The sequence below is a fragment of the Enhydra lutris genome, unplaced genomic scaffold (genome assembly GCF_002288905.1).
Source record: "Enhydra lutris kenyoni isolate GAN:26980312 unplaced genomic scaffold, ASM228890v2 scaffoldscaffold22, whole genome shotgun sequence".
NCBI classification, from domain to species: Eukaryota; Metazoa; Chordata; class Mammalia; order Carnivora; family Mustelidae; genus Enhydra; species Enhydra lutris.
Genome location: NW_019154106.1, coordinates 25,246,093 through 25,252,092, shown reverse-complemented (window position 1 = coordinate 25,252,092; position 6,000 = coordinate 25,246,093).

Here is a 6,000-nt window from a genome sequence, read left to right as displayed (position 1 = left end):
GGAACATAATTTTTTTCTTTCTTGGGTTACTTAGACTTTCATCATTCAAGATGTCTACCCTTAGACCTGCCTTATGCCACATGGTCCCCTGTTTGCACATTTTTTCAGTTACAGGGATTTTGATAAGAAGAGAAAGAACTTAGAAGTGATATTTTTTGAACACCTACTATGGTATTGAGCCAAGGGGACTAACATAAAAGCACTTGATCTTTCTTTTAATTGAAATATTGTTGATATACAATATCCTGCTACTTTCAGTGTACATATAGTGATTTGACATTTACATACATTATGAAATGACCACTAAAGATAAGTGTAGCTACCATCTATTAACCATACAAAGTTATAATTTTGACTGTAGTCTTTATACTGTGCTTTAAATCTCTGAAAAGCACTTGCTCTTTTTTTTTATTTATTATTTTTTTTAATTTATTTATTTGATAGACAGAGATCACAAGTAGGCAGAGAGTCAGGCAGAGAGAGGGGGGAAGTAGGCTCCTTGATGAGCAGAGAACCTGATGTGGGGCTCGATCCCAGGACCCTGAGATCATGACCTGAGGCGAAGAGGGAGGCTTAACCCACTGAGCCACCTAGGCATCCCCTAGCACTTGCTCTTTTAATGAAACCAATTCTCCCTCTTTTCTGAAGGATAAAAAGGCGAATTCTGAAAGTGGGACAGAATAGGGTCTAGGCATTCTTAATGCTTATGAATACTAGAAAATTATCCCTTTCCATTCAGAAGAGACTTCCTGGAAGCTCAAAGAACTCATCTCTCCACGAAGTGATTAATCCTTCCCCCTTGACAATGGTTCAGAGGGTCATACAGAGGACAGCATGCGTGAGGGCTTGCGTGTTGAGTGGCACATCTCCGCTGGCTTTGGGTTCTTCATGACGAAGCATGCAGCTTTGAGTTGTGGGTATTATTCCTTGATCCCTGAGAAAAACGTCCAGTTTCTTTTCTTCTATAACCTCAGTAGGCCCTATTTTGGTGAGTTATTGTATGTCCCTTAGCCACATGTTACATTCAGAAACAAGAGTTTGGTATGCAGTTTGAGTAATGGGCTGAAATGAGGCCATTTCTCTTTGTTGACAGCAACCCATTAACCACTCAGACCCATACTCAGCCATCATTCAGGGCATAGTCACACTCCTTCTGAGGTGGTAATTGCAACACATTGAGTTATGAAGGGAATCTAGGCTCCCCAAAGCCATAGCAGATAGACATACTTGACAGGTAGTTTCTAAAACTACCTTTTGTTCAGTGTAACTTGACATAATTCAGTTAGGTATTGTGTATTTTCGCTCTCATTGTGTGAAAGTGAGATTCAGTGTTGCACTTTAACATCTTGCTATCATGGTAATAAGTTTTTGGATTACTAAGAAAGATCTTCCACCAAGCACCATGCTGATGCCTCACTGTTTTTGAAACTTTGTTTACTCTGAAGCTAACTGAAGGAATGTAGGTAAGTGTAAGGACCTATTTTATATTTTTATATTTTAGCAAGAGGCTTTCATTGAGGTTAAATAAAAACCTTGTTGTTTAACCCTTATACTGTCCCTGCTCTCCTTCCCCCAGGGGATTCACTTAAAAACAAGTCCCAGAAACCAGCCCCAGGTAACAAAGCCCAGATACAAGGGTGGGTCAGGCCAGGTGGAGACATTGATCAGTGGGGGTGTTGCATACTGTCTCCCTAGCTACCAAGGAGTATGGGCCCCCGCCCTTTGGGAGCCTTTTTGGCGCCAATCCTAATCAAGGTGTAATAGGCTGGTTCAAATGTCTACTAGGGTAAATTGTAGCTCAGTTGGTCATCTAGCATCACTGTGGAGTTTCCTGTGTGTGTTACAATCTCATTGGTCACCTGTGCGTGGCCAGGCCTGACCCCATGGCCTTTGCCCTTAAAAGCTAGTCTGTGAAACAGAGAAGGGTCGCCCTTTCTTGTAAGAGGTGTGTCCCCGAAGGTTCGGTATATTCTTGATGCTTGGCGTGAAATAAAGCTTTGCTTGACCTTGGCTTTATATCAGTCTCGCTCCTTTAATCAAGGACCCATTATTGGGGCATAACAGTAAGCACAGTAGCACAGCTCATGACAGTGTGGGATGGGTGTAGGCCATGCCACAGAGCTGTGCACCATAGTGTCTCTGTCTTATGTAGTTATAATCGGACATTCCTGTAAAAGAAGCCTAATGTTATAGAACAGAGACTGCAGGGCTGCGTGAGAGGGGCCCTTTGAATGATTCACCTTGAATGATATCCCCAGTCTGGCACATAATATATAGTAAATATATATGCATTCCATGAATGAGTAAATGAATGGTATGCCAGGCAAATGAAAGAGATTGCATGGCATAAGAGAAGAATTATAGGCTTTAGAGCAAAGGGGAGAATTCTGGCTTCACCTGTTTATTTAAGTGTGATTTGGGGGTAGTCACTGATTCTGTTTCTCATAATAAGCTTTTCCTTCTTTGCTTGTGGTGAATTAATGAGAAGATACTTAAAAAGAACCCAGGATAAGTAAATGTGTACGTATATACATATGATTATATGTACATACCTATGTTTTTGTTTCCTCCATTGTTCTAAAAAGGATTTGAAGTACCACAGAAACGTCCAAGTTACTAAGACTGCATATAAAAGTAGAGAAGAAAATATTAGTGAGGGAAATTAAAGATGGAGAAAAACTTAAGTATAATCAAGGCTGAATGTACATAAATTGCAGGGTATATATATTTCTACACTATCTAGAAAAGAAAATGGTTGGCTCTGAGCTTTCTAGTAAATAAAACAAAGAAGTTAATATGATAAGATACATAATGCTCATTGTTAGTCGAATAAACAACCATAGCACCAACAGCACCATTTCAGAAGACTTGATCCTAAGAAAAAAGAAAGATTTGCTGTGAACTATGTTGTCCATAAACAGACCTCACTGGCTGTTTCTGTTAGTGCATGTCATATCCAGTAAAAATTATGCCTTAAAATGGGAAGGAGGACATAAAAACTTGCAATTTAAAACATTGATTTCTGATGGTATTACTTATTACTAGGACAATATTAAATTATCCAGTTGTTTCATTTTAGGACGATATAAAAACAAATCAAAAATAGAAGAAATGGTCAGATGGATAGTCAATCAGAAAAGGTTGGCTGTAGAGTTTATAAATAGGAATATTTTGGAGTCAGATTTTCAGAGGAAAAAAAAACAACTTGCTTACTGGATTATAATGATCATGATTGTGACTTAAGGTTATTTTTAATAATTCACTTTTTATTTGGTACTTTTGTCACTTTTTTCTATGTAAATTATAATCTTTGTAAAATATTATTATCGATGTCTTAAGCAGTCAGTAATCTTTCGTATTTCCTTGTATTTCCCTTTTTGGTGTTGTTCATTCTTTGTTCTCTATGCTTTCATTTGAAATCATTTCCCTTTAGATCAAGGAAATTCCTTTATTTTTTTTTTTTTGCAGTAGAAGTGCATTCCAGTGAATTATTTCAATGCTATCTAAGAATATCTTTCTTTTGCTTTCATTATTAAGGGATTTTTTTTTTTAAAGATTTTATTTATTTATTTGACAGAGAGAGATCACAAGCAGGCAGAGAGGCAGGTAGAGAGAGAGAGGAGGAAGCAGGCTCCCTGCTGAGCAGAGAGCCCGATGCGGGGCTCGATCCCAGGACCCTGAGATCATGACCTGAGCCAAAGGCAGCGGCTTAACCCACTGAACCACCCAGGCGCCCCAATTAAGGGATATTCTTACCAAGTATAGAATTCTAGTGTTGGCAGTTTTTATTTTAGCACTTTAAAAAAGCTAACATAGTTTGTTATGGCAAACATAGTTTCTGTTGAGAAATCAGCTGCCATTTTCCTTGTTGTTTCCCCGCTTTTGGGGGGGGGGCTTGTTTCTTTGCTACCCTCTGGCTGATTTTATGATTATTCTCTTTCCTTTTTCCTTTTGCTTCTTTCGGTTTCTAACATGGGCGTAGGTGTGATTTTTCCTTGTATTTATCTTGCTTCAGATTCACTGAGCTTCTTCATTGGTAAGTTAATATCTAGATACAGTTAACTCCAAAGTCCTAAGTCGTGAGTCCAGAGGGTGTGTTATGTATTGAGTTTGGCCATGGTCAGATTATCTTCCAGTTGTGCTTGAAACTATTCAGTCACACCTTTTTAATTTCTAACTTTGTATATCTTTTCAGAAGAAGTACCTATTGATTTCATTACCTTTCTCTTATTCTCAGCCAACCATTATCTGCTTCTTGCACTTGGGTGAAACTGAATGCACAAGCACAGCCAGATTTAATAGAAAACTTTTAGTGATCATTCCTCAGACAGTTCCCATGGGAACAAAGGCCAGTCCAATAATAGATTACTTTTTTTTGACTTACCTATATATATTTTTTTTGTTTTTTTCATTTTTTCCAGAGACTGTAGCTGCTGGGTGTTTGGTGGATCAGTCCATTGCCAGATGCCAGTTAACAACAAAAGATACATTACTTAAATATTACAGACTTGAATATGAAGTAGATTGGACTATTTATACAAACTCTAGAAGTTATACAATATAGTCCTGGTTGAAACATTCTATGAAAGCTTCGATAATTTTAAGACACTATCTACAAAATTATGGTTTGTTTTATGTAGTAGTTTGATGATAAAGCCCTGTTTTAGAAACTAATTCTTGAATGTTTTCCTTATACATTGACAAAAAAGGATAATTTGACAATGGAGTCGCTGTCAAAGTTTTGAAAATATATTTTCCATTTACTTGCAATTTCTTGAATGCTGTAATCTAGCTATATTTGCAGGGGATTCATACTGTTGCATTGTTGATTCCTTTATGGAGGGCATATAGTTCTTCAGTCAGAATTACTATACTTTGGAAGGCCGTGTGGTATAAAGTAAGGAAGCACTGAACTTCAAGTAAAGGAATCTAAGTTCTGGATACCATTTAGTCTCTGAATAGTTGGATGAAGTTTGGTAAGTCACTTCATTTATAAAAGGTTGGAACTGAGTTAATTGATTTTAGGTCCCTTTGAGCCCGAATATTTCTAATTGCAGGACTCTGTGTTTAAGGCAGGCAATTTTGTGTCCCATCCATTTTTAAGAAATGTTCAGATTTTTTTACTTTGGTCATTGATGTATATGTGCTATTGTGGAGAAACTTATGAGCATCTAAATCTGCTCTGTTGGCTTTTTTTCAGGAGGAAAATAAGTAATGCTCTTTTCTTTGCTTGCAAATTCAGAAGTAATTGAGAGATGAGAGAGATCCCTATTCTTATGGAAGAATAGGGATAAATCAAGGAGGCTCTTTGAGTGTCATGGAAATTTTAGGAGGAAATAACTTGAGAAATAACTTGAGGAAGGAAGTGATAAACTGCCAGCAGCTATAGAGCGAGGTGTTAGGTGAAGAGAAAGCAGAAAGGGCCATTAGTGACTGTTGAGAGGACAAGGTCAATGTTGGAGTAGAGGCCAGTTTTCAAGGGATTAAGAAGGGAGTGGATGATGCATGGGAAGTGGAATTCGTATTCTTCCTTTGAGAAACCTGGAGTCATAAAAAGAGAGATTGTTATCCTAAGAGGAAAACACTGTTGAAAAAAAGAATGCTTTTAAAAATGATTACCGAAAGTTAATTAAATTTGCACATGTGATGGCTGTTACCTTTTTTCCCTGTATTGTATAATTTTCTTTTGCAGAATTATCTCTTGTTTAGCCTCTGCCTGTGTTGTATGGCAGTAGATAATTCCCTCTTCTCCCTTCTCTTATACTCCAAGATCTCCATGTGACTCAGACTAGTCATTAAGAGCATTCTGTCTTTTGGCCAAAGAAATCAGTTCAGGGACAAACACATGACTCCATCCGGGAGATTCAGCGCTCTCCCTGGGACTTTTCTGCAATCATTAGGAAGGAAGCATCCCCCCTCCTCCCCCAACCGTGGTATTGATTGTACTAAGGACAGTGAGAATGTTTGAAAAATTAAAGACCCGGAAGTAAAGAATACAAA